Source organism: Bison bison, unplaced genomic scaffold (genome assembly GCF_000754665.1).
Source record: "Bison bison bison isolate TAMUID 2011002044 unplaced genomic scaffold, Bison_UMD1.0 scf7180017864383, whole genome shotgun sequence".
In the NCBI taxonomy this organism is placed as follows: Eukaryota; Metazoa; Chordata; class Mammalia; order Artiodactyla; family Bovidae; genus Bison; species Bison bison.
This window is the reverse complement of record NW_011494955.1, coordinates 5,340,833-5,364,465: the sequence shown is the minus strand read 5'-3', so window position 1 is coordinate 5,364,465 and position 23,633 is coordinate 5,340,833. Positions and strand designations below refer to the sequence as shown.

General features: G+C 40.0%; 1 protein-coding gene across 1 annotated transcript in view; it reads right to left on the bottom strand.

Annotated features, from left to right (window-relative positions):
• The window catches only part of SCN8A (sodium channel, voltage gated, type VIII, alpha subunit), a 193,806-nt gene extending 170,246 nt beyond the window's left edge, over nt 1-23,560 (bottom strand). Inside the window, exon 1 of the mRNA XM_010857857.1 lies at nt 23,513-23,560. The gene's annotated coding sequence lies outside the window, so the exon portion shown is untranslated. The remainder of the gene's footprint in view (nt 1-23,512) is intronic.
• Between the last annotated feature and the right edge of the window lie 73 nt (nt 23,561-23,633).

Here is a 23,633-nt window from a genome sequence, read left to right as displayed (position 1 = left end):
TACATGTTAAATATATATAATTCCTATTTGTCAATAATATCTCACTAAGTCCGAAAAAATAAAGAAGAGGTAGGATGTAATGTTGCAATTTAATAATAAATAAATCACATTTTAATTTTTTTAAGAAGGAGAAAGAAAAAAATCAAGGCTATAGGAGAGTGAGGGGAGGAAAGGAAGAAGTAAAAGAGATTAAGAAGTACAAACTTTCAGTTGCTATATAAATGAGTTATGGGTATGAAATGTATATGTGGGGAATACAGTCAATAACTATGTAATATCTTTGTATGGTGACATATTGTAACTAGACTTCCATGACGATCCTTTTGAAACGTACAGAAGTATATCACTATGTTGTGTAACAGAAACATAGTGTTGTAGGTCAATTATTCTTCAAAAACAAACACACACAGAGAAAGATACAATTTGTGGTTATCAGAGGCAGTAAGTAGAAGGAGGGGAAACTAGATGAAGGCAATCAAAAGGAAGAAACTTCCAGTTATAAAAGAACTAAGTATTTGAGATAGAATGTACAACATGATAAATATAATGAACACTGCTATATATTATATATGAAAGTGTTACGAAAGTAAATCCTAAGAGTTCTCATTACAACAAAAACATTTTTTTCTATTTCTTTAATCTTATACCTACATAAGATGATAGATGCTCACTAAAGTTTTTGCAATAATCATTTCATGATGTATATAAGTCAAATTATTATGCTATACACCTTAAACTTAGGCAGTGTTCCACATCAATTATATCTGAGTAAAACTGGGAGGAAAAAAAAAATCAAGGATACCAAGGAACCAATAGCCTATCATGGACATTTACAGAACATCCCACCTAACTGTAGAATATGCATTCCTCTCAAGTGCCCCTAGGACACTCAGCAAGAGAGACCACATCCTGGGTTATAACACCCACCTCAACGCATTTAAACATGTTGAAATGTTTATGTTCTTCGACCATAATGGAATTAAACTAGAAATCAATAAAATAAAAGACTTTGGAAAATCTCCCAATACTCCAAACACTCAAAGCAACACCCTTCTAAAGAATTCATTGGTCAAAGAAGAAATTTCAACATAGCAAAATTTGTACAAATGCAACCACAGCAGTGCTTATAGGGAAATTTATGGTATTAAAAGCTTGTATTTAAAAAGAGGAAAGCCTTCAAATTAATGATCTAAAAAAACATAGTTTTTCACCTTAAAAAAAGAGTAAATTAATTCAAAGTAAGCAGAAGGGAAAAAATAAAAAGAGTAGAAATCAATTATATTTAAAACAGAAAAAAATAGAGGAAAAATCAATAAAATCAGAAATAGGTTCTTTGAAAAGATGAATAAAATTGATAAACTTCTAGCCAAACAAAAAAAAAAAGAATGAATATACAAATTATCTATATTAAGAATGAAAGGATATTAATATAGACCCAGACACTAAAAGGCGGAGAAGGCAATGGCACCCCGCTCCAGTACTCTTGCCTGGAAAATCCCATGGACGGAGGAGCCTGGTAGGCTGGAGTCCATGGGGTCGCTGAGGGTCGGACACGACTGAGCGACTTCACTTTCACTTTTCACTTTCATGCATTGGAGAAGGAAATGGCAACCCACTCCAGTGTTCTTGCCTGGAAAATCCCAAGGATGGGGGAGCCTGGTGGGCTGCCATCTATGGGGTCGCACAGAGTTGGACATGACTGAAGTGACTTAGCAGCAGCAGAGCAGCAGCAGACACTAAAAGGATACTAAGAAAATACCTGAATGAATCTTTGTACATAAAGTTGAAAACTGAGATGAATGCACCAACTCCTTAAAAGCCACAAAGTACCAGAACTTACCCAAAAAGTATTAGACAACTTGTATTGTTCTGTATCTATTAAAGAAGTTTAATTTGTAGTTAAAAACTCCCACACAAAGAAAACTCTAGGCACAGTTCATTGAAGAATTCTACCAAATATTTTAAAAAGGAATTCTACATTTTCTATTCCCCAAAATGAACACTTATAAACTTATTTTATAAGACCAGCATTATCCTGATACCAAAACTTGATGACAAGAAAAAAATAACAGAACTACAGACTAATATCTTCATGAACACAGATGCAAAACTCAACAAATATTAGCAAATCATATCCAACAAAATAGAAGAACACATCACAACCAGTTGGTGTTTACCCCAAGAAATGTAAGGGTAGGTCAATATTTGAAAATCAATCAGTATAATTCATTATATTAACAGATTAAATAATTTGAAAAAAATCACATAATTATATCAACTAATACATAAAAGCATCTGACAAAATTCAACATCCATTCCTGAAAAAACTGTCAATAAATTGGGAACAGAAGGGAATTTATTCAACCTGAGAAAGAGTATCTACAAAAACTAACAGCTACCATCATACTTAATGGTGAGAAACTAAATGCTTTTTCCCTAAGAATGTCCACTTTCACCACTTTCATGTCTTACTAGAAGGCTATACTAACAGTAGAGGAGGTAAAGAAATAAAAAGGACAAAGACTAGAAAGAAAGATATAAAACTCATTTTTTACAGATGACATAACTATCCATATAGAAAACCCAGGGACTTCCCTGGCGGTCCTGTGGTTAAGACTCCATGCTTCCACTACAGGGGGCACAGGATTAACCCTGGTTGGGGAGTTTGAAATCCCACATACCAAACATCACAGTAAAAAAACAAAAAAAAAAAACAACCCCCAAAACTATAATAAAGCTCCTAGAATTAAACAGTTTAATAAGGCTGTAAGACACAACTTCAACACGAAAAAATCCATCCAATGAAGTAGAAACTGAAACTTAATTTTAAAAATTTACAATAGCTTAAAAATAGGTATAAATCTAACAATATATGAAAATCTATATGCTGAAAACTATAAAATGATTGTTGTTGTTCTGTCACTGCTGCTGCTGCTGCTAAGTCACTTCAGTCGTGTCCGACTCTGTGTGACCCCATAGATGGCAGCTCACTAAGCTCCCCCATCCCTGGGATTCTCCAGGCAAGAACACTGGAGTGGGCTGCCATTTCCTTCTCCAATGCATGAAAGTGAAAAGTGAAAATGAAGTTGCTCAGTTGTGTCCAACTCTTAGCGACGCCACGGACTGCAGCCCACCAGTCTCCTCCGTACATGGGATTTTCCAGGCAAGAGTACTGGAGTGGGGTGTCATCACCTTCTGTTCTGTCGCTAAGTCACGTCCAATCATCAGTTCTTCAGCATTCAGCCTTCTTTATGGTCCAACTCTCACATCTGTACACGACTAATGGAAAAACCATATAAGGTGATAAAAGAAATAAAATACTACCTAAATAAATGATGAAGACATTTATCATATTTATTGACTGGAAGACACAATTATCAATTCTCAAACTGATCTCCAGATTTAATGCAGTCCCAAGCAAAACAGGGCTTTACAGGAGGCTCAGTGGTAAAGAATCTGCCTGCCAATGCAGGAGACAAAAGAGACATACTTTCGATCCCTGAGTCAGGAAGATCCCCTGGAATAGGAAATGGCATCCCACTCAAGTAGTCTTGTCTGGGAAATTCCATGGACAGAGGAACCTGGTGGGCTACAGTCCATGGGGCTGCAGAGAGTCAGACACGACTGAGAGACAAAGCACACACACAAGCAAAATGCTAGTGGGAGTTCTGCAGACATAGGCAAGCTATGAAATTCAGTGGAAAGACAAAAGAACTATAATGCTGTTCCGCTGCTAAGTCGTATCTGACTCTTTGCAACCCCATGGACTACAGCACACCAGGCTACCGTGTCCTTCACTATCTCCCAGGGTTTGCTCAAATTCATATCCATTGAGTCGGTGATGCTATCTCATCCTCTACCACCCTCTTCTTTTACCTTCAATCTTTCCCAGCATCAGAGTTTTTTCCAATGAGTCGGCCCTTCACATCAGGAGGCCAAAGTACTGGAGCTTCAGCTTCAGCATCAGTCCTTCCAATGAATATTCAGGGTTGATTTTCTCTAGGATGGACTGGTTTGATCTCATTGCAGTACAAGGGACTCTCAAGAGTCTTCTCCTCACCACAGTTCAAAAGCATCAATTCTTTGGCACTCAGCCTTCTTTATGGTCCAACTCTCACATCTGTCTGTACATGACTACTGGAAAACCCATAACTTTGACTATACAGACCTTTGTCAGCAAGGTGATGTCTTTGCTTTTTAATACACTGTCTAGGTTTGTTACAGCTTTCCTTCCAAGGAGTATGCATCTTTTAATTTCATGGCTGCAGCCACCATCCACAGTGATTTTGGAGCCCAAGAAAATAAAATCTGTCACTGATTCCATTTTTTCCCCTTCTAATTGCCATGAAGTGATGGGACTGGATGCCATGATCTTAGATTTTTTCAATACTGAGTTTTAAGCAGTTTTTTCACTCTCCTCTTTCACTTTCATCAAGAGGCTCTTTAGTTCCTCTTCACTGTGTTATTAGAGTGGTATTATCTGCATATCTGAAGTTGATATTTCTCCCTGCAATCTTGATTCCAGCTTGTGATTCATCCAGCCCAGCATTTCACATAATGTACCCTACACAGAACTTAAATAAACAGGGTGACAATATACAGCCTTGTTGTACTCCTTTCCCAACTGGGAACCAGTCAGTTGTTCCATGTAAGGTTCTGTTGCTTCTAGACCCCCACACAGGTCTCTCAGGAGACACATAAGGTGATCTGGTATCTCTTTAAGAATTTTCCAGTTTGTTGTGATCCACACAAAGGATTTCGCGTAGTTAATGAAGGAAAAGAAGAGGTTTTTCTGGGATTCCCTTCTTTCTCTAAGTTCCAATGAATGTTGGCAATTTGATCTCTGGTTCCTTTACCTTTTCTAAACCCAGCTTGTACATATGCAAGTTTTCAGTTCATGTACTGATGAAGCCTAACTTGAAGGATTTTGAGTATAACCTTACTAACATACGAACATGCTAAATGAGCACAATTGTATAGTAGTTTGAACATTCTATGGCACTGCCCTTCTTTGAGATTGGAATGAAAACTGATCTTTTCCAGTCCTGTGGTCACAGCTGGGTTTTCCAAATTTGCTGCTCACATTGGGTGCCATGCTTTAACAGCACCATTTTTTAGGATTTGAAATAGCTCAGCTGGAATTCCATCACCTCTACTAGTTTTATTTGTAGTAATGCTTCCTAAGGCCCATTTGACTTCACACTCCAGGATGTCTGGCTCTAGGTGAGTGACCACACCATCGTGGTTATACTGGTCATTAAGACCTTTTCTGTGTAGTTCTTCTGTGTATTCTCACCACCTCTTCTTAATTTCTTCTGCCTCTGTTAGGTCCTTATTGTTTCTGTCCTCTATCATACTCATCCTTCCATGAAATGTTCCCTTGGTATCTCTAGTCTTTCCCATTCTGTTGTTTCCCTCTACTTCTCTGCAATGTTCCTTGAAGAAGGCCTTCTTATCTCTCCTTGCTATTCTCTGGAACTCTGCATTCAGTTGGGTATATTGTTCCCTTTCTCCCTTGCTTTTCATTTCTCTTCTTTCTCAGCTATTTGTAAAGCCTACTCAGACAACTATTTTGCCTTCTTGTATTTATTTTTCTTGGGATAGTTTTGGTCACTGCCTCCTGTACAATGTTACGAACTTCCATCCATAGTTCCTCAGGCACTCACTCTATCAGATCTAATCCCTTGAATTTAATCATCACCTCCACTGTGATAATCATACAGAATTTGATTTAGGTCATACCTGAATGGCCTAGTAGTTTTCCCTACTTTATTCAATTTAAGCCTGAATTTTTTAATAAGGAGCTGATGATCTGAGCCACAGTCAGCTCCAGGTCTTGTTTTTGCTGACTGTATAGTTTCTCCATCTTTGGTCACAAACAACAGAATCAATCTGATTTCTGTATTGACCGTTTGGTGATGTCCATGTGTAGAGTCATCCCTTGTGTTGTTGGAAAAGGGTATTTGGTAGGACCAATGTGTTCTCTTGACAAAACTCTGTTAGCCTTTGCCCTGCTTCATCCTGTACTCCAAGGCCAAACTTGTTTGTTACTCCAGGTGTCTCTTGACTTCCTCCTTTTGCATTCCAATCCCCTATGATGAAAAGGACATCTTTTTTTAGTGTTAGTTCTAGAAGGTCTTGTAGGTCTTCATAGAACTATTCAACTTCAGCTTCTTCAGCATCAGTGGTAGGGGTATAACTTGAATTACTGTGATGTTGAATGATTTGCCTTGGAAATGAACCAAGATTATTCTGTCTTTTTTGAGACTGTACCCAAGTACTGCATTTTGGACTCTTCAGTTGACTATGAGGGCTACTCCATTTCTTCCAAGGGATTCCTGCCCACAGTAGTAGATATAATGGTCATCTGAATTAAATTTGCCCGTTCTGGTCCATTTTAGTTCACTGATTCCTAAGATGCAATGTTCACTTTTGCCATCTCCTGCTGGACCACATCCAATTTACCTTGATTCATGAACCTAAGATTCAAGATTCCTGTGCAATACTGTTCTTTACAGAGTCAGACTTTATTTTCACCACCAGACACATTCACAACTGAGTTTCATTTCTGCTTTGGCCTAACCACTTCATTCTTTCTGAAGCTATTAGTAACTGTCCTCTGCTCTTCAGCAGGAGCATACTGGACACCTTGTAACCTGGACAGCTCATCTTGTGGTATCATAGCTTTTATACTGTTTATGGAGTTCTTGTGGCAAGAACACAAGAGTGGTTTACCACTACTTCCTCCAGTGTTTTTTGCAGACATAGACAAGCTGACTATGAAATTCAGTGGAGAAGCAAAAGAACTATTAATAGCCAAACAATTTTGAAATAAGAAAATAAAGTTGGAAGACTCACACTACATAATTTTAAGCCTTACTGTAAAGTTACATATCTATAATCAGATCAGTGTGGTACTGGTGACAGGACAGATATATATGACAATGAAATAGAATAATCTAGAAAAAGGCCAAAACAAATATTGCCAATTGAGTTTTGACAAGAGTGCAAAGTCAATTCAAGGGGAAAAGGACAGTCTTTTTAACAGTAATGGTGCTAGAACAATCACACATCTATCTGCAAAATAAACATATAAAAATGAACTTTTACCTAAATTTCATATCCAATGAATTATATACATCTACATGTAAAATGCAAAACCATAAAACTCTTAGAGGAGAGCAAAGAACATATTTGCAAGCTTGGATTATATAAAGAATTCCTATTTACATCAAAAACATGACCCATCAAAGAAAGAAACTGACAAATTAAACTTACTTAAAATTTAAGCATTAGCTCAATAAAGGACACTGTAAAGAGAAGAAAAAGAAAAGCTACACACCAAGGCAAAACATGTTCATGTAATTTACTTCATGACTGATATCCAGGATACATGTTTTTTTAAAAAGGCTCTCAAAACTCACAGTAATAAAACAAATAACTCAGTTTAAAACATGGGCAAAAGACCTGAATAAAAGATTCGGTTAAGACATTTAACCAAAGACATATGGATGACGATATATATGTGAAAAATGCTCAAGATCATTAGTTCTTGGGGAAAAGCAAATTGAAACCACAATGAGATACCACTACATGCCTGTAAAAATTGCCAAAATAAAAAATCTGAGTGCTCAATATCACTAACCATCAAGAGAATGTGACATCAAAACTGCGTAAGAACACACAGCTGGTATGAAGCTGCTGTATAGCACAGGGAACACAGCTTGCTGCTCTGTGATGACCCAGGGGGGTGGGAGGGGACGGGAGGGAGGGAGGTGCGAGAGGAAGGGGCTATGTGTATACTTTTAGCTGACTCGCACTGCTGCACAGCAGAAACTAAGACAGGGCTGTAAAGCAATTACCTTCCAATAGAATATTAAATTTAAAAAAAAAACCACAGTTAGCAATCACCTCACAGCCGTCAGACAGTGTTATCAAAAAAATAAATAAATAAATAAAAGGTAACACGCGTTAGAAAGGATGCAGAGAAACTGGAGCCCCTGGCACACTGTTGGTAGGAATGCAAAACAGTGCAGCTGCTACGGAAGACAGTATGGAAATTCTTCAAAAAATGAAAACTAGACCTACCATACAATCCAGCAATCTCACTTCTGGGTAGTTCTCCAAAAGAATTAAAATCAGGATCTTGAAGAAATATTAGCTATACCATGTTCATTGCAGCACCGTTCAATAGTTACCAAGATAGGGAGGCAACCTAAATGTCCATCTATAGATGAACACACAAAGAAGATGCGGTACACACAGACACAGGAATACTGTTCAGCTTGTTTTAAAAAGAAAGAAATTCTGACATATTCTATAACATGGATGAACCTTGAGGACAACATACTAAGTGTAATAAGCCAGTCATGGAAAAATAAATACTGCATAATTACACTTACACGAGATATACAAAATCGCCACATTCATAGAATCCAAGTAGAATGATGTTTGCCAGGGCTGGGGGAAGAGGGAAATAGGAAGTTTCTTATCGCTGGACAGAAAGTTTCAATTAAGCAAGATGAATAAGCTCTAGAAATCCACTGTAAAACACTGGACCTATAGTCAATAACAATGTACACTTAAAATTTTGTTAAGAGGCAAGATCTCTGTGGTGTTATTACCACAATAAAACTAAAAACAAACAAAAATTTTGACAATATCAAGTGCAAATGAAGATATTAATGACAACTCTCATACACTATTGATGGAAAAGCAAAATGGTATAATCACTCTGAAAAAAATGGTTTAGTAGTTTCTCACAAAGGTAAACATATACTTAATTACTCAGCAATTCACCCTTACAGATATCTTTGAATAATGTAAATTCAGATTCATACCAAAACCTATACATTTATAGCAGCAGTATTCATAATCACTTGAAACTGGACATATCTCAAATATCCTTCAACAAATGAATGGATAAACAAACTGATATGTAACCACACAATGGGACACTACTACGCAAAAAAAAGAACAAACTATTGATAAAGATAACAACATAGATAAATCTCCAAGGTACCATGCTGAGTGAAAGAAGGCAATTTCAAAAGATTCTATTCTATAGCATGATTCTATTTAAATGACATTATAAAAAAGCAAAACCACAGAACAGAGAGCCATTTGGGAGTTGGCAGGGATCACACATTAGAGTTTGACTACAAATGGGCAGCAGAGGGCTTTTTGAGGGGATGGATCTATTTCGTATCCTGACTGTAGTCCTGGTTACATAAATATATACATGTATTAAAACTCATAGAACTCTAGTCCAAAATTTTTTTCAACTGTCCTCTTGTAAATTTTTAAAACAACAATAAAAAATAACCAAAGCTGTTAAAAGTGTTAAAAAGGAAAAAATATATATCTGCCAAACATAAGCTAGAACTTCAAAAGCGTTTCAAATATTAGTAATATGGAACTTATTCTTGTGAAGGAAGTGGTCCTCTGTTTGGGTACAGTACCCGAATAGGAGTAAATTTCCAAATAGGAAAAGGACCCCGTGTGTCCCAGGGGGACTGCGTCTTGGCCCAAGGCTACAAGCAGATTGCAGGAGTTACAATGCCTCAGTTTCCACCAAAAGAACATCTAATGCTCTCCTGCTTAAAATACAGGCTAGCATCCATACTTCGAACTCTACAGTCTAGATTTTTATAACATCTGCAAAAGTCAGCATTCAGTTCTCACAACTCTCACAAGAGTTCTCAACTAGGTTCTGAGATTAAACCATGGAAGGAAAAAACAACTGGTAAACCCTTAACAACTCAACATCTATAAGCAGTGTCTATAAGGAGCTAACGGTTCTGGAAACCTGGCTAGAAAAGTGGCATTGCTTCCTAGGAGGATTTTTTTCTCCTTCAGATTTTGCAATAGATTGCACCAAGTGATAAATGCGTTGCTCTTTAAAAAAACCTTTCCCTGAGCACTAGCCTGGGCCTTTAAAGGCAGGTCTGCAGAGCAGAGCCCAAGCAGGACACAGGAGTCACACACCCCTGGGTGATGGTGGCTTACCTCAGCCCTGGGAACCTGGGCAGCCTGCTGAGGAGAGGGAAGTGGAAAATGCCCACCTCCTACAAGCTGCAAGGGACAATACAGACCAGAGACTTCCTAATGGTCAGGAAGGAGCGTGTGGCTAGGAACATAGCACACTAGCCCCAAGGGTCGAGCTGCATATAAGCTTATCAAAATGAAAGATAGAAAACATCTGGATCTAATTAACAACAAGTCTTTGATATCCACTCACGACACAAACAGACTACTTTCTTTGACCCATAAAGCTTTGGAGCAATTTCTAATGCAAAGAATCTACATTAAGATCCCAAAATAAAAAAACTTTTACCCCTTCGGCACTTATGGCTTAAGTTTTCCTGTGTGAGTCAGAGAAAAAAAAATAAAAGCCTTGTGAGGTGAGTGAAGTACTCATCAGATCAGATCAGATCAGTGGCTCAGTCGTGTCCGACTCTTTGCGACCCCATGAATCGCAGCACGCCAGGCCTCCCTGTCCATCACCAGTACTCATAGGCTCATTCTATTTTGTTTCTCCACTCCACTTAATCACTCAATTCATCACTCAATTTGTGCCTTGCACCACTCCCTTTTCTAGAGACAAGGAAGAAGAATATTACAAAAAGGAAAGTGAAAAAATAAAAACCTACCAAAAAAGATGTCCCTTTCATCATAGGAGATTGGAATGCAAAAGTAGGAAGTCAAGACATACCTGGAGTAACAGGCAAGTTTGGCCTTGGGAGTACAAAACTGAAGCGGGGCAAAGGCTAACAGAATTTTGCAAAGAAAACGCACTGGTCACAGTACACACCCTCTTCCAACAACACAAGAGACAACTCTACACATGGACATCACCAGATGGTCAACACCAAAATCAGATTGGTTATATTCTTTGCAACCAAAGATGGAGAAGCTCTATACAGTCAGCAAAAACAAGACCTGGAGCTGACTGTGGCTCAGGTCATGAACTCCTTATTGCAAAATTCAGACTTAAATTGAATAAAGTAGGGAAAACCACTAGGCCATTCAGGTAGGACCTAAATCAAATCCTTTACAGTTATACACTAGAAATGACAAATAGATTCAAGGGATTAGATCTGATAGAGTGCCTGAAGAACTATGAACAGAGGTTCATAACATTGTACAGGAGGCAGTGATCAAGACCATCCCCAAGAAAAAGAAATGCAAAAAGGCAAGATGGTTGGCTGAGAAAAGAGAAGCAAAAGGCAAAGGAGAAAAGGAAAGATATACCTGTCCAAAGGCAGTTCCAAAGAATAGCATGGAGAAATAAAAAAGCCTTCCTAAGTGAACAATGCAAAGAAATAGAGGAAAACAATAGAATGGGAAATAGAGATCTCTTCAAGAAAATTAGAGATACCAAGGGAACATTTCATGCAAAGATGGAAAAAATAAAGGACAGAAATGGTATGGAACTAACAGAAGCAGAAGATATTAAGAAGAGGTGGCAACAATACACTGAAGAACTATACAAAAATATATTAATGACCAAGATAACCATAATGGTGTGATCACTCACCTAGAGCCAGACATCCTAGAATGCAAAGTCAACTGGGCCTTAGAAAGCATCACTACGAACAAAGCTAGTGGAGGTGATGGAATTCCAGTTGAGCTATTTCAAATCCTAAGAGATGATGCTGTTAAAGTGCTGCACTCAATATGCCAGCAAATTTGGAAAGCTCAGCAGTGGCCACAGGACTGGAAAAGGTCAGTTTTCATTCCAATCCCAAAGAAAGGCAATGCCAAAGAATGCTCAAACTACTGTACAACTGCACTCATCTCACACGCTAGCAAAGTAATGCTCAAAATTCTGCAAGCCAGGCTTCAGCAGTACCCGAACTGAGAACTTTCAGATGTTCAAGCTGGATTTAGAAAAGGCAAAGGAATCAGAGATCAAATAGCCAACATTCACTGGATCATATAGAAAGCAAGAGAATTCCAGAAAAACACCTACTTCTGATTCATTGACTATGCAAAAGCCTGTGACTATGTGGATCACAGCAAACTGTGGAAAATTCTTCAAGAGCTAGGAATACCAGACTACCTTACCTGCCTCCTGAGAAACCTGTATGCAGGTCAAGAAGCAACAATTAGAACTGGACATGGAACAATGGACTGGTTCCAAATTGGGAAAAGAGTACATCAAGGCTGTATATTGTCAACCTACTTATTTAACTTTTATGCAGAGTACATTATGTGAAATGCTGGACTCGATGAAGCACTAGCTGGAATCAAGATTACAGGGAGAAATATCAACAACCTCAGATACGTAGATGACACCACCCTTATGGCAGAAAGCGAAGAGGAACTAAACAGCCTCTTGATGAAGATGAAAGAGGAGAGTGAAAAAGTGGCTTACAACTCAACATTCAAAAAACAAAGATCATCGCATCCGATCCCATTACTTCATGGCAAATAGATGGGGAAACAATGGAAACACTGACAGACTTTATTTTCTTGGGCTCCAAAATCACTGCAGATGGTGACTGTAGTCATGAAATTAAAAGACACCTGCTCCTTGGAAGAAGAGCTATGACAAACCTAGACAGCATATTAAAAAGCAGAGACATTACTTTGCCAACAAAGGTCCATACAGTCAAAGCTATGGTTTTTCCATTAGTCATGTATGGATATGAGAGTTGGACCATAAAGAAAGCTGAGCACCAAAGAATTGATGCTTTTGAACTGTGGTGTTGGAGAAGACTCTTGAGAGTCCCTGGGATAGCAAGGAGATCCAACCAGTCCATCCTAAAGGAAATAAGTCCCGAATATTCACTGGAAGGACTGATGCTGAAGCTGAAATTCCAATACTTTGGCCACCCGATGCAAAGAACTGACTCACTGGAAAAGACTCTGATGCTGGGAAAGATTGAAGGCAGGAGGAAAGGAGATGACAGAGGATGGGATGGTTGGATGGTATCACCGACTCAATGGACATGAGTTTGAGCAAGGTCCAGGAGATGGGGAAGGACAGGGAAGCCTGGCGTGCTGCAGTCCATGGGGTCACAAAGAGCCAGAAGCAACTGAGCGACTAAACAACAACAACATACACCTACTAAAATATTACTTGTATTAGGACATCAAGATTAATAAAACAGATTGCCATCATTTAGCTAAGTGGTCTTTACGGACTTTCCTCAACCCAAACTATTTTAAGAATGGCTTCCCAAGAGGTTGCTGTTTAACTGCTCTTAACCACTATTACTTTAAGCATTCAAACTAGGAAACAGGTACAAACTTACAATATCATTGCACAGAGAACCTCCTGATGGGATTACTGTAAAGATGCTTTATAGTCGACACACTTTAAACGAAACATGCTCAGTACCACTGTGCTGCGTGGGAAGTCCTTTATGTCCCTAAACAGAGTGCTAAATTCACCAACGTCTTGGACATGAACTCTGCCTGGTCCACTGGTTCCACACAAACCATGGAGATGTCTTGCCAGCAGTCTGAGTGCAAACTGAACCAAAAGTTAATTGAATTTGCAAGAACTCAGTAACTTTGGAGGGGAGAAGGAAAATTAAATGAAAAAATTCAACCAATTAAATTGCTTTTCTCTGCTGTCTGTTATTTTGCATGTGTGTTCTGATGTTCTGATCATCCTTTATTTTTTCTTATTCAAAGATCTTTACCTAGTGCAAAATGCTAGAAGCCCACATCCTTGAGCTCACCCTTCACTCTGAACTGTCACTGTGTACTGAAGTGACACAGCAGGGCCCACTCACCACTGTCTGTGCCCTAGCTACACCAGGGAGGTTTACGCAAGTCAAGTCTGACATTTTGTATGGACAGTCCAAGATCAATACCAGAAATGACAAGCAACATTACTGGCTCATAAAGCCTAACATTTTCCCCCTGCTTTCACCTATTTAAATCCTCTCAGTTGCTACCTTTAATTCAGCCTGCAATTTCACTTACTTACTACTATGGCTTCCAAAAAGCACAGAGAATATAAGCAAATGATCAAAGAGAGAAAGTCACTGAGTTTCATTAAGGACAAAACAGTCCTTATGAAAACAAAACAGTCCTATGAAAAGGCACATCATTCTTGTTTCTTTATACACTAAACCAAAGGTTAGTTGAGAGTGTCAAGGAAAAAGTTGTGAGAATCAAGGGAGCTAAGTGTCTATATACGGACAGAATGAAAGACCACAAAATAAGTAAAGGATAGAAACCCACAAAGATTAAGTAATCTTTATCAGTGAGAGAACACACAGAATAAAAAAGTTGCAAGACTTAGATTTTCCTTAAAGAAAGCATGAGAAGCTCAGGGGAAAAACCCTCTGCAGAGAAAAGATCAAAAATTAGCAATCAGTAGCCTGCTAACCAAGATGCTCGGGACTAGACTGCCAACGTATATTACAGAACTTATTTCCTCAGATTTTCTAAAGAGAAGATTCTCTGTCTCTCAACTTTAGAAGAGCAAAATAATCTTTTAACTCCTCCTCCTTCCTTCCCCTCAAGTAAAGTTATTTACCAAGTTCTACTGGGCTTTCTTAGAGACTACTTCTTACATTAAAAAATGTTGCTTAAACACACACATCCATGTGACACACATGTAAAAATTATATTCATGTTCTTTCCTTGCCGTGTTCACCACTACTATCCAGGTCCAAGGCTTTGTCACCACACAACTCGGCCAAATCAAACAGCCAATTAACTGGAAGTCCATTCCTGTTCTAGTTCACCCTACTATACATTCGCTGCTGCCCAATCCTCCTAAAATATTATAAACTTTGATGACGTATCATTCTGTATGCCTTAGAACAACAACAACCTTCTATGTTCTCCATTGTCTCCAAGGATAACTGCAACGTTGACAAATTCATAATGTTTAGCTAACTCTCCCCCATCTTTGCAGGCTTATCTGCCACTGGGGTATCCTACCCTAGTCCTACTGATTTGTTCTTGGTGAAATTTCTATTCTAATTTGAATATACTTCTAATTATACTCTAATTATATTCAAATCCCCAAATTTATAACCCAGAATGGAAGAGATACCTTCAACAGTGCCTTTTGAGAAAATGTGTTTATATTAAATGACTTAATATCCTTTAAAAAAAAAAAAAAGGAAATTTAAAAAAAGTACATTTAAGAATGTCACTAAATTTTTTTGCTAAGGGGGGATTAATTGATCTAAAATGACCTAGACTGAGAATTCAAATCCTCAAACTATTTTAACAGTCTTCCTCAAAAGACAATGGATATAATTGTGTGGGGGACAAGGAAGAGAAAGTGTTTACAAGCATATCATGTAGAAAGGATACAAAGAAACTGGTAACAGTAGTTATCTTTACAGAATGCACACGGAGTGAAGGTGACAGGATAAGAAGACTTAACTTTGAAGCTTCTGACTTTTTAAACCCTTTGCCTCTGTTAACTATTCAAACAAATAAATGTTAAAGATGAATTTTATGTATAGAATGGAGAGATACCTGCAACAGTGCCTTTTGAGAAAACATTTTTATAGTAAGTGACTTAAAATCCTTTTTTTAAAAAAAAAAAAAGTTAATTAAAAACACATTTAAGAATATTACCATTTTTTGTTTGTTTGTTTTATTACAAAGCAAGAAAGTATTCTCCATCTTTTCCAAAGCAGAGATCAGGAAAAGTAAGCAATCTGCAGCAAAGTTCTAGCAGAGGAAGGGGTAAAATAACATTTAAAACACAAAACATCCTCCTAAAGGTCTGTGCTAGATCCAGAAGTTCAGGATCACTCTAGCTCAGGGAATAGAACAGAGACATGTATCCAAAGGAGTCTGCAGAGGAGAGAGAACTCTCCCCAAGTTCATATCCAAATTCCCTTGTCCCTTTTCACTACAGTCATTCTTTTTTTTTTAATTGAAGGATACTTGCTTTACAGAATTTTGTTGCTTTCTGTCAAACGTCAACATGAATCAGCCATAGATGTACACATACTGCAGTCATTCTTTTCACTTTCTCTCACTCTCCACTTTGACAATTTCTCACACTCCCAATGATTTCTTCCTTATCACAGTATAAATCTATTTTAAATGCTTTATTTTCTTCAAGGTATCATTCCTAGAAACAAGACATTTCTCCTTTTAATTTTCACCAAAATCTCTGGCTATCCAATTGGGAATTCTGTGGCAAATGAGATTTTTGGGTATTCTGACCTCCAAGAAAGCGCTATCAGTCTTTTTTGAAACCCGCTCAATCCTTCTCTGCAATTTAATAATAATGCATCAATTTGCTTTCAGTTAAAAGCATTTTTATTCAGCTGCTTGCTAAAACAAAAAGATACTAGTGAATGTGAAGCAAAAGCCTGCTGCAATTTATCCTTAGTTGAAGAAAAATTCCTTGTGAAATAAGAAACTAACCATGTAATAAATTAAAACCTATTTATTTACAGGGCTGTCACTCAGTAAAATGAAGGAAAAATGCCATTTCATACTGGCTTCTGGTGAACATTAAACTTTTGGAGGCTCAGCTTTCAACTGTCTGTACTTTAAAATAAGGAGAGAGTAAGAATAGATGAAAAATGAGCTACTCTTTTTTATTGATTTCTTTATCAATCACTATCTAAAAATTTACAGTAACATTTTAATTTTGACCTTTTCTCCTTTTCCAAGTTCACTCTGACGGAAATGCTAATAATCAGTTAAATACTCAAAATGTAGAAAAAGGGAGGAAAATAAATGGCACGTATAATTTATAGCCTAGATAACCCATCCCTGGATAAATAAGCATTCACTGTATTTCTCTGATGTTCTTACTCCCAGGAACTCAAAAGATTTTACAGCATAAAAAATCACACTAATCAACTGAACATGAAAGGAGCAGGATAATGAAGGAACTTCAGTGCTTTCCATTTCCAGATCCTGGAACAAGCCCGGTGAACACAGGAAGCCTCTCACCACCACCAACAGTGAATATAAAACCTCTCCAGACAACATTTTAGTTATCCTAACCCAATCAACTCCTTCCAGGATCAAGAGCGCTTCAGTTCCGAACTAAGAGCACATCTCAGACCCTCAGAGTCGCAGCTTTTCTTCTGTTCTGCTCTGCTTAGTACGACACATCTGCATATACCTAAGGGATCAGAACTGTTATCTGCTTTCACCTTTGTTCTTTTAGACTAAGAGCCTCCCAGAACTTTTTCTACTTCAACTAGGTTACCCTCACCCACCAGGAGCAATTTTTCTCTGACTCCGACACCAATTTCAGCCTTGCATAAGCAAAAAAAAGTCCAGGTGATGGTGGCCGTAATTCCCCTATGGTCCTGGTTATAACTTATGTTGGCAATGTGGGAGCATTTGTGAGGAGCCAAACATGTGTTTATGTGCAAGAGAAATTAAGAAAGACAAGCAAACCCCAAGACATGACGACGTCTTAAAAAAAGTAGCTAGGATAGCTGCAGAAACAAAACGAGCATGTTACTTCCATGCCTCCTCTTTTTATCTATACTCTATTTATTGATAAGATGCATCTTCTGCTCATTTTCCCTCATCCTTCCTGCTTCCAGAATGCTCTCCTTCAAAGGTACTCTGGCCTTCCCTCTGCCTATCCCAGAATCTTTCATTATGCCCACTCACTAAGATATGTTTAGCTACCTAGGATAATGATAATTTCCTAAAATAAAGCCAAAATTGTTCACATCACTTGGTTATATGAATATCAGAATATAACACCGTTTAATACAAAAAAAGAATCTTTTAAGCATGAATTAACCAACCTGGGTCCCTGTCTCCACTCCATCATTTAACAGCCCCATAGCCCTGGACAACTCAAGCTACGATACTCAATTTCCTCAGATTGAAAATGGGTAGAATAATATCTGTCTTACCTAACTCAATCAACTCATCAAAAGATTTTTAAAGTTTTTATAAACATAAGAGTAATAATTAGGTAGATGGTCAGCCATGAGACCTAAATGTAAGACACTCATTCAAAGAAAGCCGTTAGAAGACTATATAATTGAGGACTTCCCTGGTGGTCCAGTGGTTAAGACTCCACACTCCCAATGCAGGGCCGTGGGTTTGATCCCTGGCCGGGGAATTAAGATCCCACACGCTGCACTCCCCACCCACGCCCTCCCCACAAAAAAGACTATACAATGGGAAAACCTAAAAGACTGCTAAAGACAAAAGCAGCTCCAAACCCGCATAATCACTTAGCACAGTTAAGACATCCAACTCGAGAATACAGGGGAGCCTCAGCCTTTGAGTCCATTCCACCTTCAGATCTCAAGCCATGGCTAAAACCAGCTCAGCTGCCTGCCAACTGGTGAGGGCCAGAGCATTCCTGTTTGGTAAAAAGTCCTATTCTAGAATAGTTTGGGAATGAACGCAGAAAGAATTGCTTTAGTAACTGCGGTTGCATGGCGGAGGGGTTGGGCGGGGGGGAGTGGCGGTCAGCACTGCAACTGTACAGTAAAACTTTTCTCCTTTTACATTAGCAATGTCCATCCAAAGTCAGGATACCTCTCGACTCTATCCTCTGCCAGACTGAAGATAAAGCAACTGTCTGCTTTTCAGACTACTGAAATTTAATATAGTACACATATACTATATCAAATACACATATAAATACACACTAAGCTGCTAAATCCCGAGAGGAAAAGGAGCTAATATACACTGAGCTCTATGTGTCAGAAACCATAAGGAAACAGAGATTTCATTTAATCCCCACAAACACCATGCCACGTAGGTATTATTATTCCTATTTTTACAGATGAGAACACCAAAGCTCAGATAGATTAAATAACCTATCCAAGGTGACAAAGCTAGTAAGTAGAAGAGCGGAGACTTGAACTTTAGTGTTGCCTATCCCCAAAGCCCACACTGCTTCTGACTTTTTCCTCTCGATGGTGTAACCAGGACAACCTTCTTGGGTCTTCATTTCACCCTAATTCCTGATACGTACTTAACTGCAAGTCCTGGTTGTGTATCCATAACTTCACAAAGGGACAAATAAAATTTTTTCAAATTTCTTCTTTGCCTTTTCTTTACACACATTTACTTCATGTTTCTGCACAAAATTATTCTTTTTAGGTTGAATCACCGGGCTAGATCTAATATGCTACCATTCAATATTTCAGCAATTAATATACATGAAGGGTGAAAGTTCTGTTCCCTTCTTTTAACACTTTAATAGTCACAGTTTTTGAGCATGTTATCATTTTCTAAGCTGGTTCTTGCCATTTAAAGAGTGTTAGTGCTTAGTACAAGGCTTCACACACAGTAGGTGCAGAGGGAGAATATTTATTGAGTCCCTGATTGAGAGAAGTTTTTTTATTCTTCTAGTTAACTGGCTACATTTGAGCCCAATTCTAAGAATGAATTCTTTTACATTAAAGATAATTTCTTGAAATTTAAAAAAAATGATTCCAAAAAAAAGGAAACTGAAATCTAACAGTCTAGCAGTTACATCTCTAAATGACTAGTAGACTGTTTACTTAAGAGTTTAAAAGGCTTGGTTTTAAAATACTTATTTTTATTATTCTGAATAACTTTTGCAAATGCTTCTTTCCCTCTTTACAGAAAAACAAAACAAAACTGAAATAACCATAAAACAACTGTTTCACTAACGATGACTTTTTCCCCCATTTTGCACATTGTAATAAGTATACTTTATTTTTATAATTACGGAAACTCATCTCTGAATAAACTGGCTTTTTTTTTTTGCCAATTGCAGGAACCACCTACAGCCCAGAGCACTCTATTCAGACATTACTGTTTATGCAGTTAGACATTGCTTGAGCTATCCAAGTTTCCCTGTGCCTGGTCCCAGGTCACTCTATGTAGAGTTGTCCCCAGGCTGCCAGGAGCTGGGACACTGCTAGGAGAAGGCAAGACCCAGAGTGGAAAGAATGGTACCCCTGAGGAGCTGCAGAGGAGGCAGTGGGCTTTAAGAGAGCCCTTAAGGTGAGCAGAGAGGTCAGGAGTGAAGGCTTAAGCCAGGGCCCAGGGGCAACATTCCCTGAGACAAGTCAAGCCCCAGTCCTGAGGTTTCCAGAACAAAGGCTAGGTGTGGAGAGAGCAGGTGGTGTTACCTCCAGGCGCTGCTGAAGCTAGGGGAGCATGGCAGAGAGGCTTGCATGATGGGCACATAATCTGTGGCAACTGGGCCTTCCCACGACACTGGGCGATGAGTATCTGTTATGGGGGAACCTTGCACCATGGCTGGGCTGGAGCACCCAGCACTCGGCCTGGGGGCCATGGGTCTGCTGGGGTGAGCCAGCTGCTGCCCACACCCTACTTTAAGCAACTGCTGAATAAACTGCATTTTTAACACTTTCTAAACAGTGTAGTTTTATTTTCCTTCGCAGATATAATCTATAGGAATTAAGTATTCATTAGTTCATGCATGTGGCTCTAGAACAGCTTGTTATATACTATCAGCACATTAAAGATAATTATTTTTGCTTCCATTCAAGAATGTTTTCCTTTCTTTGGGTGGATATGTCTCTATCTCTGTATTCTTTTCAAGCAGGTTCAGGTTTCTTGTATAATCCCTATAGAACACTGAATGTCAGTCTTTTCTTAGTAAGAAGCACAAGAATGACATCTGCCCCTGATCATACCCAATTTATATGTCTTTTAACTTTATGTTACTTTTTCAATGACACAGAAGTGCTTCAGTCACAGTGGAACCCCAGTGGAATGAGCTGCTTTATGAGAAGTCTCATATAAGGGGATCCCTGTGCTAGGTGGGAGATCCATACAGGCTGAATTTTATGGCCGTCTTCACTATTTTAGGATTTTAAAATATTTTTTTGACAAATTACTTTGGCGAAACAATGAACTACATACCAGCCTCTGCTGTGTCAAGTCCTTTTCCCAGCTCACTGTTCAAACCAACCCAAATAAGATGCCCTTCTGATCCAGCTTAACTTAGCAAGCCAGGTGATTAGTTTGGGAGACCAAAATCTCATAACATTAATAGTTTCTTGCTATTTGAAATTATCAAAATGTGCTGAAATAATGCAGTCAGCAAAATGTCACTGTGTGACTTACATATGGATCTGTTGCAGCCTGCAAAAACACTGTCTCCATGAGGGACAGCCAAAATGAAGAGTTATGTGGGAGTAATAAAATATGATAACTAGGTCTGCAACTTCAAGTATAAACCAAGCTGCGCATGCACACATCTACAGGAGAGCCTGCTGATCTAAAAGCAAGAAAAACCCAAACCCTGTCCAGCATGTATGCACTCCACTAGCAGGCCTGCCAGGGAACTGTCCTTTCAGCACCACAGCAAGAAACCCTGGCGTAAACCTCCATACAGGCAACCAAAGCTGGGCAAGCTGGGCCCTGAGAAACGTTTGTTAGAGACCGTGCAAAGAAAGCAACAACCAATTGTATCGTTGTTTATTTTTAAGTATACTATCTGCCATTTCATAATCCTTTATTAATTTAAAATAAAATCCTTCCATATTTTGATAAAACTTGACAAAACCCCAAAAGAAAACTGAAGATGTATTAAGTCAGCCTTTCAGACTGAACCCAGAAGACCAGTAACTGGCCTGCACTCTCAAGAACTGCGCTGCAGTACCCACCAGCAGCACTAATAAGAACCACAACACATTTACACATATCCTGTATCAGATGTCCACAGAACACATAACATGCTTAGAGCCCTCTCCAGGGACAGCCTCAATTTCTAGGACAGACAATGTTCGCTGAGTGCCAAGCCATCACTACCACCCCCCTTTCAAGCAATCAAATTCTCTTTCAGGGAGAACTGAAGGCCTTGTGTGTCATGAGCGCCAAAGAAAAAATGCTGCAGTATTTCAAGAACCAGGTTAAAGGCAATGTATTACAAAGCTTTCAGTATTTTAAGTCTGATTCCCCCAAGATTTCTACCAGGATGGTACTGGATGGTAATGTCACCCAGCCATTTGCATTACACATCAAAAAAAAAATTTTTTTTCTTAAGAAAAAAAAAAAGTCCCCCAACCACCATTATCTTCTAATGCACGTGGAGAAAAGAGAAGTACAGAAAGACTGTGAAACAGGGAAAACCTACCACACCCGAAATCTCCCTTGGAAAACTAAAACACCCCCAGCCTTAGCACACCCCTACCTCTCTGAAGGCTCTCCAGGTTCAAACTTGAGAAACAGTTACAAAAAGTGCCTTCCCCGTTGGCTCCCAGAGCCCTCACCTACACTTCCTGCCTCCATCCCGACTTCTCTGGTGCCCACTGTGCATGCATTAAAAGCAATTCTCCCTGTTTGGTAGCTCTCGCTCCATGTTAATTATTTCTCCCTCCCCCTGAATTAGCCAGATGCAATGCAAAGTTTCTTCTCCAACTCTCCCCCCCCACCCCAAACAGACGACATCCTTTTATTATGGATACTGATACTGAACCTTGGAGTCTCCGGATGTAAAATGTATTCCCCCATGTTTCAAAAACTGCAGTGTAAGTGAGGAAGAGGGCACAGGGTGGGGTACCTGGAAGGAATGCCTGGTTTGAAAAACCATATTTATCAGACTGAAAAATGATTCCTACTCCATACCACTTCGAAACTGGGACCCTTGAAAGGGTCTGAAAGCCCTGGCTAAGCCCCCCGAAAGTTAACTGCCAAGTCTCCACTGGTGGTTGCTGCTGGCACGGAGAGGATGGAGCTGAGCTCTCAGGAAAAATGCAGAGGCTTTGCAGTCCCCCGAGTACCAAGAGAGAACTACAGAGCTGGGGTCCAAGCCCGTGCAGCTGGGCAGGCCTGTAAGCCGAAAGCTAGCAGAAGCCCAGGGTGCTCGCTGCCGGTGGCACGGTGGGGGAGGGCAAGAGAGAGGAGGAGAGGAGCAGGCTCTGCATCGGGTGGCGTAGGGGTGGGGGTGGGGGAAGGGGATATTCTCAAAGTGATGTACTCCCTAATGCAGGAATCCTAGCCTGCCGAGGAAGGTCCCGGGGGCCCCCAACACAGCCCCAGAGCACCCTGTCGGAAGGGGGACGGACGCATCCGAGTAAAGGACAGGGGAGTCCCGGCTACCCTAAGAACCCACGAGCCCCTGGCTTCTGCAGTTGGTAACAATCTGGAGCTGGATGGGGGAGAAGGATGCAGTAAGACATGGGGGAGGGGGTAGAGCTAAGGAGCTGCTCTGGAAGATCCGGACAGCGCTGCCCTTCCAGTGCAACCGGGCAAGGGGCCCCGACTCTGCCCTGGCTCTGGGATACAGGAAGGAGGGGGTGCTGCACCACGGAAGGGGCGCCGAGGGCAGCCAGAGTCCCCCTGTGCAGCCAAGAGCGGAGGAGAGAGAGGGTGTATGGGGGTGGGGGGCAATGGTCCTCAGTTCTCCTCAGGGATCCCCAATAAAGACATTAGAAGGAAGCAAGACTTCCAAGCACCTGTACAAAACCGGGAGGGCAGAAACCCCGCTCCATGGCCCCTAGAGCCCCGCCGCGCACTCTGCGGCAAAGCCCCTGGCTGGAGATGGGCGAGCCCCGCTCCAGGGTCCCGAGGCGAGAAAGGGAACCCGGTAGACGAGGAGCGGCGCCGGGGCAGGGGCTCTGGGGCGACTTACGGCAGCGGCGGCGAGGGAGGCAGCGGCGGCCCTAGCGCGGGGCCCGGGAGGCGCGGCCGGACTGCAGAGGCGCCGAGGACGCGGCGGGCGGGACTGCGGTGGGCGCCATCTTGGAGCGCTC